Genomic DNA, 12,561 nt, shown 5'->3' with positions numbered 1-12,561 from the left:
CATTACTGTAATCCAATCTGGAGGTCACCAGAGCCGTTACAACGGATCTCTGGGTATCAGATGGCAGGATCCAAAAGATTTTACGCAACCACCTTAGAATAGTAAAACAGGTGGCTGCAACCTTGTTAGCCTGATCTTTCATCGATAGCTCCCTATCGATAATGACCCCAAGATTTCTCGCACGTTCAGATGGAATGGGTAAATCACCCATAGTTGATGGCCAATGTCTCAAGCTCCATAGGTCGGGTTTATTGCCAAAGACGAGCACCTCCGTCTTATCGCTGTTGAGCTTAAGGAAGTTACAGCTCATCCAGCGGGAGATGTCACTAAGACCTGCTTGTAAAGTGGAAGGTGATGAAGGGTCAGCCTGGGTTAGGGAAAACACAATCTGAGAATCGTCAGCATAAGTGAAAAGTTCAAGACCAGAGTGATAGGCAACATGTGCTAAAGGAACAACATATAAATTGAAAAGAAGAGGACTCAGAATAGAACCCTGGGGGACACCATAAGGAGAAGAATAGGTTTCGGAAGTGGAAGTGTTAGAAAAGATTTGAAAAGTTCGATCGGTAAGAAAGGACGAAAGCCAATGTAAGGCTTTGTCACAGATACCGAAAGAGGCAAGGCTGCTGAGAAGGATACTGTGCGAGACAGTATCGAAGGCTGCACTGACATCAAGCAATATCAGTGCAGCCGTTTCGCCTCGATCGAGCAGTTGGCGAATATTCTCAGTTACTCCCAAAAGAGTGGATTCGGTGGAGAAGCCTTGACGAAAACCGGACTGGGAGGGATGAAGAAGATTATTAGTGACAACAAAACGAGATAGGTGTAAATGAATATGCCGCTCTAAAACTTTCGAAAAGGCCGGCAGCAGCGAGATTGGACGAAAGTTGGCAGCAACATTAGGATCAGCATTAGGCTTCTTTAGAAGTGGGGTCACCATTGCATGTTTCCAGTTCTGAGGGACCATGGCTGAATCAATAGAGGTGTTTAACAAGGTACAAATTGCCTCTAGTTGAGGAAGCTCCAGTTGACGTAAAACCGAAATGGGTAAGGGATCCATCGGTGAGCCAGACTTAATGCTGTTTAAAATTTCCAGGAGGGTAGCGGGTACAAGATTAGGCCAGGTCGTTATTAAAGCCTGAGAACGGGGAGTGGTAAAGGATGGAGATACACTAGAAACGGATTTTTCCTGGGCTGTTATATCATTATAAATTTTATCAATTTTAGATGTAAAGTACTGTGCCAGTTCATCACATTTCGTGTTAGAGAGAGGAGGGGGTATAGCAACTGTCTGCGAGCCCGCAAGATCTTTTACCACCTTGAATAGGACATTAGACTTATTTATAGCTCCTGTAATCAGATTGTTAACATAGGTGGCTCTGGTGAGAGCACAGGCCTTATGGTAGAGTTTTAATTCAGCTTTATACGCAAGCCCAGTAGTAATAGAGTAATCTTTTCTCCAAGTTCTCTCAAGTTTTTTACATTGAGATTTATGAACACGGAGGGCTTCATTGTACCATGGAGCAGGAGAATTGTGAACAATATTTTTCTTATTGGAGAGAGGGAGGCAAATATTTATAGCCTCAGAGAGCCACGAATTTACTGAATCGGCAGAAGCATTTAGGTTGTCTAAACTGAGTGGGTATTTGGGCATAAGATCGTACAATGTTTTATTGAAAGCAGCTATGTCCAGATTTTTCCAGACTCTCTTTTTAAGATTCATCGCAGAAAAGGATGTCGTCTGTGTTTTGTTTTGTGTTATAATAAATTTCACGAGGTAATGATCAGACCAGGAGACGGGCAAAGCAGGAAAGCATGTAATCTGTGAGAAGTTAGAAAAAACAGGATCCAGAAGATGTCCGCCCTTATGGGTAGGGCCCTTGTTAAGTAGGATTAGGTTCATAGCTGCAAGGTCAGTAATGCAATTGTCAGCGGAGTGATCATTAGGGTTATCCAAATGTAAATTTAGATCACCAATAACTAAAAAGTTACTGGAAGAAATAAGCACAGATGATAGATAGTCCAAGAACTGGGTATACCAAGAATTTACCGTGCCCGGAGGGCAGTAAAGTAAAAGCCCAGTAAGGGTGAATTTGGGATTTAAAGTAAGCTTAAAAGACAAAGCATCACATCCGTTTAAGGTGATAGGGTCCGAACGACACTGATATTTTTTATTAAAAATAATCGCCACACCACCTCCCGTCCTTTTAGGACGGTCGTTTCGAACAATGGCGTAGTCAATGGGTAGCGCTTCGGCGATGTCAGGGCCGGAGCTCTCATGAAGCCAAGATTCAGTGATGAATAATACATCAGGCGCTTCATCTTGAAGCAGATCGAAGATGTCACGCTTATGTTTTGGCAAAGAGCGACAATTATGACTAATAAGTGAAAATCCAGGAGGAGTGGCTCCTAATTGACGTTGACTATTGCATAATAAAGGAATGTTTAGCAGAAAAGGACAGTCGGGGCAATGCTGAGGAAAACAGTCAAGCATATCAAATGAATGCGTCTCGTGCACACCAGAAGGTCTAAGGTCCAGTAGTTGTCTGCTAGTATATGAATGAGACGCCACAAGTAAAGAGCCAGGGGTTCTGCCAATCAGGACCCCAGGCCTACTGCTCTCTCTCTAAAATGGATTCCATGTACCTTAGGTACATTTCCAATTGGTACTGGGCCACCTTATCAGACCCTGTAACTCAGGGCATAGGTGTACCCAGGGCCTACCAGGGGCTAAAGCATGTATTATGCCACCCCTGGATGGCCATCTAAATCTGACACAACTGGCTGCACGACAGCTGGGGCAAGGTGGTGTAATCACCCTTTGCTTTAGATATAGTATACCTATATCTAACCCTAAAAATGGACACACAGATTCCTATCAGTCACTCCTATGGCAGGCCTTGACAACCCTGAAGGCAGAGTGCTTGGAATCGTGTGAGATGGTGCTCTGGCATGAGCTGAGCCCGTTTGCAGCTTGCGGAACCAAGTCCTAATAGCTGTTCCATGATAATGCATACCATATACTCTTAAGTGCATTATAATCCTCGCGGTTAAATGCTATCTTTGGTATTGCTTTATCAAAACATGTCGAGTAAGGTGTCATACGAATTGGAATACTAACCCCTCGCCAATTCTGGCGACGGGGTTAGCATTCCACCCTTCTAGAGGGACACGACATGTATGTAACTGTGAACCCCGGTTAAAGTTAAACGAAGCCTCAGCTCCACAAAATGGATGCTGCCACCAGTCTGACCTCCTGCTGCTGGGAGTCCTTCCAGCGAGGAGAGCTTGGACAAAGGGTTTCCTGTCAGGGGCGGTGCTAGCACCATCCCAGACAGGGTTTTGTGTATCCTGGGTAGGCAGGGCTTTACAGGAAGGTGACTGCAGAGTGGCACCCCGGTGCTCACTACGCATCTGCCGGCTAGAACTAGTTCCAAGGTCACACCAGCCCCTGGCCTGGGGAAAGTCCGGCATGAGAGAGGGGTGTAACCACCCCCCTTCCTGGTCCCACCCCTAGGGCAGGACCTAGTCGCGTACCCACCCCTTTCTTTAGGATAAAGGCAGGACCGGGGACCCTTCCAAATTAGATCATCTTTGAATCAAGAAACGACTTTCTACGAAAGGACTTCAAGACTCTTCTCAAGATTCTCCCTTGTGGCTAAGGAGTAGTCACCCTGCATCCGCAGGCACCATCTAAGAACTCCGCGGTTTGCTGCACGTCCTTCCTCAGGAATCCGACCGACCAGCACGACGAGACCCGGCTTCCCTGGCACCTCTGACCTCTACCTACCTCTACAGCTAAGCTGAGAACCGTAGGTGCGACGAGACCTCGAGGGACCGGCCATCATCAGAACTGCACGACTCTTATTCAGCATGACCGCCGAGGGATCCTCTGGTGAGTGCTTTGGGGTCCGAGAAGCCCCGACCCTGAGCAGCTCCAGCACCGAAGTCCAGCCTCCCAGCATCTCCACGATCTGCGTGGGGCCCTTCTGCTTTTTGCTGCTCACCGCGTTGTTTGGCTACTAGCCCGCTGGTTTGTGGCCTTCTGAACGACGCCCGACGACATCACTGCTGCTGGTCTGGTTGCTCCAGACTGGCCCTTGCTCTCTTCCAAAAGAGGAGCACCCCGGACCCTCCTGGTCCACTCCAGACGCCATTTTGAGTCCACCGCGTGGGCTTGAATTTGCCAAGACTTGTTGCCCCAATCCTGGGTCCAGCGACGTCGACAGCTTCATCCATCGTGGGACAGCTCGCACCTCCATCCTGGTCGCCGACAACGCCTCCTGGACCGTGAGATCTGCAGAGCACAGCGTCGCCCACTCACCTAGTCGAGGTGACTACCATCCGGTGCCCTCCTGGTGCCACCTGACTACTGGCTAGTAGTCAGGAACTTGGTCCCCTCTGCTTTCAGGTGTCATCCATCTTCGATCCAGGCTTGGATCACTCGAACTATCTTCACTGGTCGCCTGCCAGCAACTTCTTTCTTCAGGCTCCTGGTTCGTCTACGAGGATTCCCGGCGTCTTTTGAGACATATGCAGCTGCAGCCCCTGGGCTAGGTAAACTCGGCATTTCAGTGCCCCAGCATAGCCTCACTAGCCAAGGGTCAGGATCCACTGTCGTTTTCGATCTACCTTATCGGGTTCGCCCGAGAACACTAACTTTGTGAAATCTAGCTACCATAGCCTTTGTCCCGCATCCCGCGTGAGAGTGCACACTCTGCTCAAACTCAGACAGATGATAGTGTTGTGAAGCCTGAAACAATGGATCACTCCACTCAAACTGAGAGCATTGAGGAGGAAGAAAAGTCTTCCCCCTCCCAGACACTAGGTGAGAGCCAGCCTCCTCAGGGAACTGACTCTACCCCTGGTGAAGGAACTGCCCCAGAGGTAGCCAGGCCTAGCCTGGCAGAGCCCCTGATGGCAGTGGACCCTTCCCAGGTGGGACCCAGTCTGGAGCAGGTAACCTGCCCCTCTCTACCCTGCCTCAGTCAGCCCAGGGCTGTAGAGGTCAGGGAGGCCAGTGGTGGACCCCAAAGGGCCCCCTGTCCAAAATAATTTCCCACTCAGCAGATTAGGATCACTGAAGCTAGTAGTCCTAGCCAAGTGAAAATAAAACACACTCCTGAGGGATCCCCCTTAAACTTAGTTAGGGAACTCCCACAGCTGGACACTGATGGGCACAGCCAAACATGGGGCCTAAAAACCCCAAACCTGACCTGTCCCTCCAGTAAGCCAAACAGAGGGACTCAACCTCCAGCTTTAGGTAGCCAGAGGTTGACCCTGAGAGCTCATAGCAACTCAGTACTGGAAAGAAAGGCACACATGGTGGATAGTGATTGGAGGAAGTTGAGCCCAACAGTAGTGGAGTCTCACTTCAGTACTCCATTCCCACACCAGCCTTTTACTTTGCCAAAGCACACCACAGGTAGTGATTCCCTATGGTGGAGACCCTCAGATACCCTTAGGGTGAGGGATTGCTTAGTGGACCATGATACAGGGGGTAACCATGTCAGTGCATGTACCACCTCATATGGCCACAATATAGGCTTACCTGGTCAAGGATAGCCTTATCTCCTTTCGTTTGGGGGGGGTTGTGTAGGAAGGTGGATACCTGACTATGGTTGCCCCCAACTTTTTTGCCTGGTGTTTTGCTGGTTTTCCGACTTAGTTGACCTGGGGCCCTGCCAATCAGGACCCCAGGCCTACTGCTCTCTCTCTAAAATGGATTCCATGTACCTTAGGTACATTTCCAATTGGTACTGGGCCACCTTATCAGACCCTGTAACTCAGGGCATAGGTGTACCCAGGGCCTACCAGGGGCTGAAGCATGTATTATGCCACCCCTGGATGGCCATCTAAATCTGACACAACTGGCTGCACGACAGCTGGGCCAAGGTGGTGTAATCACCTTTTGCTTTAGATATAGTATACCTATATCTAACCCTAAAAATGGGCACACAGATTCCTATCAGTCACTCCTATGTCAGGCCTTGACAACCCTGAAGGCAGAGTGCTTGGAATCGTGTGAGCTCTGGCATGAGCTGAGCCCGTTTGCAGCTTGCGGAACCAAGTCCTAATAGCTGTTCCATGATAATGCATTCCATATACTCTTAAGTGCATTATAATCCTCGAGGTTAAATGCTATCTTTGGTATTGCTTTATTAAAACATGACGAGTAAGGTGTCATACGAATTGGAATACTAACCCCTCGCCAATTCTGGCGACGGGGTTAGCATTCCACCCTTCTAGAGGGACCCGACATGTATGTAACTGTGAACCCCGGTTAAAGTTAAACGAAGCCTCAGCTCCACAAAATGGATGCTGCCACCACAGACACGAGTCTGACCTCCTGCTGCTGGGAGTCCTTCCAGCGAGGAGAGCTTGGACAAAGGGTTTCCTGTCAGGGGCGGTGCTAGCACCATCCCAGACAGGGTTTTGTGTATCCTGGGTAGGCAGGGCTTTACAGGAAGATGACTGCAGAGTGGCACCCCGGTGCTCACTACGCATCTGCCGGCTAGAACCAGTTCCAGGGGCACACCAGCTCCTGGCCTGGGGAAAGTCCGGCATGGGTGAGGGGTGTAACCACCCCCTTTCCTGGTCCCACCCCTAGGGCAGGACCTAGTCGCGTACCCACCCCTTTCTTTAGGATAAAGGCAGGAGCGGGGACCCTTCCAAATTAGATCATCTTTGAATCAAGAAACGACTTTCTACGAAAGGACTTCAAGACTCTTCTCAAGATTCTCCCTTGTGGCTAAGGAGTAGTCACCCTGCATCCGCAGGCACCATCTAAGAACTCCGCGGTTTGCTGCACGTCCTTCCTCAGGAATCCGACCGACCAGCACGACGAGACCCGGCTTCCCTGGCACCTCTGACCTCTACCTACCTCTACAGCTAAGCTGAGAACCGTAGGTGCGACGAGACCTCGAGGGACCGGCCATCATCAGAACTGCACGACTCTTATCCAGCACGACTGCCGAGGGATCCTCTGGTCAGTGCTTTGGGGTCCGAGAAGCCCCGACCCTGAGCAGCTCCAGCACCGAAGTCCAGCCTCCCAGCATCTCCACGATCTGCGTAGGGCCCTTCTGCTTTTTGCTGCTCACCGCGTTGTTTGGCTACTAGCCCGCTGGCTTGTGGCCTTCTGAACGACGCCCGACGACATCACTGCTGCTGGTCTGGTTGCTCCAGACTGGCCCTTGCTCCCTTCCAAAAGAGGAGCACCCAGGACCCTCCTGGTCCACTCCAGACGCCATTTTGAGTCCACCGCGTGGGCTTGAATTTGCCAAGACTTGTTGCCCCAATCCTGGGTCTAGCGACGTCGACAGCTTCATCCATCGTGGGACAGCTCGCACCTCCATCCTGGTCGCCGACAACGCCTCCTGGACCGTGAGATCTGCAGAGCACAGCGTCGCCCACTCACCTAGTCGAGGTGACTACCATCCGGTGCCCTCCTGGTGCCACCTGACTACTGGCTAGTAGTCACGAACTTGGTCCCCTCTGCTTTCAGGTGTCATCCATCTTCGATCCAGGCTTGGATCACTCGAACTATCTTCACTGGTCGCCTGCCAGCAACTTCTTTCTTCAGGCTCCTGGTTCGTCTACGAGGATTCCCGACGTCTTTTGAGACATATGCAGCTGCAGCCACTGGGCTAGGTAAACTCGGCATTTCAGTGCCCCAGCATAGCCTCACTAGCCAAGGGTCAGGATCCACTGTCGTTTTCGATCTACCTTATCGGGTTCGCCCGAGAACACTAACTTTGTGAAATCTAGCTACCATAGCCTTTGTCCCGCATCCCGCGTGAGAGTGCACACTCTGCACCCGAGTCCCCTAGGCCTCCTACTAGTAATCTGAAGGTTCAGTAACGTAGTCCTAGCGATTCCAAAGCCTATTAGTATAGTACTTACCTGCTAGTAATTTCGCATTCCACTTTTAGAGTATATGGTTTTTCGTGCCCCTCGGGCATTTGTGTAAATTGTGCAACTTGAAGTATTTTCATAAGAGTTTTGTTGTGTACTTAGTACCCTATCCTCATAAAGAGTACAGGGCTGTTGTGATTCTAATAAATACACTGTTTATTTTCATAACACTTGTGTGGTGTCCTTTCACTTGGTGTTCAAGGGGTATATGTGATGGTATAACAGCTTGCTTAACACACCCTCTAGAGTTTAGCCCAAAGACTGCTCGCATCCACGCTACTAGGATAGCTGGTCTATAAGGTTGACTTACAACCAATCACCATAAGGGTTGTTTGGACTGATACAAAGTGCTCACTAGAATAGTGAACATTATATATCAGGCCAACTTACCACAATATATATGTATATATATATATGGGCACATATAATATAGTGTTTCCGGGATCCCGCGCATAGGCGGGAATATTCTAATGCTTATGACTTTGATGAGGGTACCCCTGGAAGAGAACTAGGATTACAGGTAAGTAACTAATCCTTACACCCCTTTCCCTTTGTCCAGGGTCGCGCTGGGACTGGGGCTGGTGTGCCCCAGAACCAGTTTGACCGGATTATGCAAGGGGAAGCCTTGTGCTCCCCAGGCAGTGTCTGGTTTCTTTCAAACCTCCCTGCTACAATCCACTATCTCCTGTCTGGGGTGGTGTGACACCTCCCCGTGACAGGAAACCCTTTTTCCAGGCCTCCTCGGCTGAGTTTCGGTCAGCAGCAGGAGGTCAGACTCGTGTCTGTGGCAGAAGCGTCCATTTTGTGATGCTGAGGCTCTTTTAAAATCAACCGCGTTTTAGCAAAGTAACATGTCTTCTCCCTCTAGAGGGGTGGAATGCTATCCCCGTCGACAGGACTGTCGAGGGGATAGTATTCCAAATCGTATGACACCTTACACGACATGTTTTGATAAAGCCAAACCAAAGTTGCCATATAACCGCGATGGATTATAATGCACTTAATAGTATATGGTATGACATTATCCCGGAACAGCTAAGGGAATTGGTCCCGACAGCTGCAGACAGGCTCAGCTCATGCTAGAGCACCATCTCACATAAAACCAAGCACTCTGCCTCCAGGATTGTTAAGGCCTGCCAGTGGCTTATAGGTATATATGTGTCCATATAGCTTTAGATATAGGTATACTATATCTAAGCAAGGGGTGATTACACCACCTTGCCCCAGCTGAGTGATCAGCCAGTTGTGTCAATTTTGGATAGCCAGCCAGGGGTGTCAAAAGATATGCTGCAGCCCCTGGTAGGCCTTGGATGCACCTATGCCCTGGGCACCTATAGTGCTCTGTACAGGGGCTGATAAGGTGACCCAAGCCAATGTAGTTATGCACCTAGGGTACATGGAATTCATTTTAAGGAGAGAGCAGATAGCCTGGGGCCCTGATTAGCAGGGAACCAGGCCAACTAAGTCGAAAACCAGCTAAACACAAGGCAAAAGATCTGGGGTAACCATAGTCTGGTATCCACCTTCCTACAGTATTCCAAATCTTTGTTGAGTGATAATGGTCTGCATTTCATGGCAGAGAAGTCGAAGAGCCTTCTTGCCAGAAATGGGATCAAGGTAAAATACATGGAAATAAATCACCCTGGTGTAAATGGGTCTGTGGAACAGTTCAACAGGCTGATTGTGGGAAGCGTACAAGCTGCTATAAATGCTGTTAAGGATTGGGAGAAACAATTGAGTAGATTGGTTGGTCCTACATAATTACTCCTACTTTTACTGGGTATAGTCCTTTGCAAGTTTTGAAAGGACTGGAGCTATTCACTAAGGACAACATTGCATGGATGACCTGAGAGTTCCAAAGGAAATGGTCTCCTTGTGTAATTAGAGCTATTGAAGGCACAGAAGAATTCTAAAAGAGTATTACGACAAAAAGCACATTGTGCCATAAATTGCCCTTCAAAGTGGTAATTGGGTGTGTGTGAAATTAGATTGGAAAATTATTAAGGGATGTAGTGAATTTTCTAAACCAGTTCCAAGTGAAGAATGTGCATGCATGTTTTGCAAAATGAAATGATAGTAAGATCTGGTATTTAAGTAAACTGTCTAAGTACAACAAAAGTCTGTAAAGGAATCAAGAAGGCAAAAAGTGTGTTGATGCTGTTGGATCTGGATTATTATTGTGGGGGAGGAAGAGGAGTTTGATGATCACTTTGTAACGGTATGGTAAATGCACATGATGAGGTTTCGGGCGGAACAAGTTGTGATCTGGTGGGAACTGCCAATGTATTAACCAAGTCAACTGTCAAATCTGCTAATGTATTATTTCAGTCTACTACCACCATATCTGGTAGAGTAACTAGACTTTCTGCTGAGTTGAAGGACTTCAGTTATACGTTTTTATTTGTAGTAGATGTAAATATTGTGGTGCTAATTCTGATCTTACTGGGCAGTGCAAAAGGAGAATGGCAGTGATCCATGAGCTTAGTAAATGCTTGCACTAACCTAAATAGTTCACTCATAAGAGGCTCCTCAGACTCATCATGTGGTATTTGCAATATTAGTTTAAGGCCCTACGTTTCTGTTTTAGTGTAGCTTAAGGCACTATTTCTGAGAACAAACCTGATGTGGGGTCCCACTGGTATGGTTGTAAGATTAAGCGTTTCTCTGTCCTGATGCCTAGGTTAAATCAGCCAACAATGTGTGGACTATTTGAAGTATTCTTCCCAATTAAGGGTCTTCACCAGCCAGCACAAATCATCTCTGTGACATTCCCAAGTACTTGAGTTTATCACAGCCATTTTTAACAGTTTTGGACCCTTGGTAGATAAATGGATCTTTGTCTTATAGGTGGGATAAGAAATGTGGTTTTTCACTTCCCAGTTCACATTTATTTTTGGTTTTAGAGAATCATAGTGTTGTTGGTCTTCTATAAATTGGGCTGAGGAATGACAATTGCTGTCTGATGTAATTACAAGCGTTAAAGAGTATTGGCCTGCTGTTTCCTGCAAGTGGTCATTTGTGAATGTTGTCACATAATACTGATTAATCAAAAGGCTCCCCCAATACTTTCCTCTTCATGTATCTACATCAGAAAACACCATCCTTGACTAGTGACAGGTGCTTTTTAGAATTCTTGTGTATAACTGCTATTACTGAATGCCAGAGGACAGATTAAAATTGTTTAAGAAAATAACCTGACACCTGGTTATTTCCTTGCTGTGCTGCCTAATCTGTAATTTTGCTTATGTGATTTCAACCTTTTTTAGGTCTCGCCTAGCCAGCGCTTGCACTGTCTCTTCGAGACATGCTGTATTTAGGATAAGTGCAAAAACAACAATTGACCACCACTGGAGTCAAGCTACACTGGCTGAAGGCGGCTGATAGCCAGAAACCAGTCCTAGGATGCTTGATTCCTGTCCAGGAAAGACATGGCTTGGCAGTTCGGGCTGGACTGTTCCCATGAGGCACAGGGTCAAGGCTGATTTGCATATGGCCATGTCTGAACTGGGGTGTTGTGGAGTGCATAAAACCGATGGATTTAGGCCCAGATCTCTGTACTGGGGTGAATGTATGACATTGTTCTGCATTCTGTCCATCAACTGTTGTTTTTGCATTTGTCACCCCGAGTGGGATGGGTACGCTCAGACGTGAGTCCCATGCTCTCCACACCACTGGAGTCAAGCTATCCTGGCTGAAGACGGCTGATAGCCAGAAACACGTCCTAGGATGCTACATTCCGGTCCAGGAAAGACATGGCTTGGCAGTTCGGGCTGGACTGTTCCCATGAGGCACAGGGTCAAGGCTGATTTGCATATGGCCATGTCTTAACTGGGGTGGTGTGGAGTGCAAAAAAACGATGGATTTAGGTCCAGATCTCTGTCCTGGGGTGAATGTATGACATTGTTCTGCATTCTGTCCATCAACTGTTGTTTTTGTATTTAGGATAAGGGCATGAAACTCTGCCCACTTTCCTCCCATCTTTTTAATTGGCTCCTGGCCCGGTCCTTTTTAAATGGTGGCTTTTCATTGGTCAGTAGGCTTAGAAACCCCCTCCCTAGTACCAACTTTTCTCTTCTTGTAAGCTTCCATGAGGACACCCCCGTTACATGTATTGTTACTCAGTAGGCTTTAATTACAGCCTCCGAGCACTATTGTCTTAAAGAGCTTTGTCCTGCCTGCTGTTGCAAGCAGCACACGCTCTCCCTCATTGCGTATTTTTTAATTTATCCAGCACAGCATTGGGTATTTTTTTTTCATTTATCCAGCACTGCACATCTCAGCAAGAATAATGGTGGCTGCTCTTTTCTTTTATTTGTTGGCCGAATAGGGCTGAATGCCTTTCTTTTTGTGTTTGTTTACATTTTTTTTACAATGACGGTGCTGCACTTTAGCTTTAAACATTTCAAACTAAAGTGTGGGTGCCACGCTTACTTTAAAAGTAAACTAAGAAAAAAAAGTGATTTTTATTCTCCTTTCTATATTTTACTTTTGAAGTAATTGCAGCACCCACGCTTTAGCTAAAGATGTTCAAAGCTAAAGCGTAGGTGCCGTCCGTGTAACCAAACTAAAAAAATGGGGGAAAAAACCCTGCGGCTAGCCATTTTTTTCTTCAATTTGCTTACTTTTGTTACAATCATGGCACCAAAA

The 12,561-nt window shown here is 47.5% G+C and overlaps 1 protein-coding gene across 1 annotated transcript in view; it reads left to right on the top strand.

Annotated features, from left to right (window-relative positions):
* Positions 1–12,561, top strand: part of COG2 (component of oligomeric golgi complex 2) — a 338,118-nt gene that overhangs the window by 118,170 nt on the left and 207,387 nt on the right. The gene's annotated exons all lie outside the window — the stretch shown is intronic.

Source organism: Lissotriton vulgaris, chromosome 6, assembly GCF_964263255.1.
Source record: "Lissotriton vulgaris chromosome 6, aLisVul1.2, whole genome shotgun sequence".
NCBI classification, from domain to species: Eukaryota; Metazoa; Chordata; class Amphibia; order Caudata; family Salamandridae; genus Lissotriton; species Lissotriton vulgaris.
Note: the sequence above shows the minus strand (reverse complement) of the source record. Positions and strands in the feature narration are given on the sequence as shown.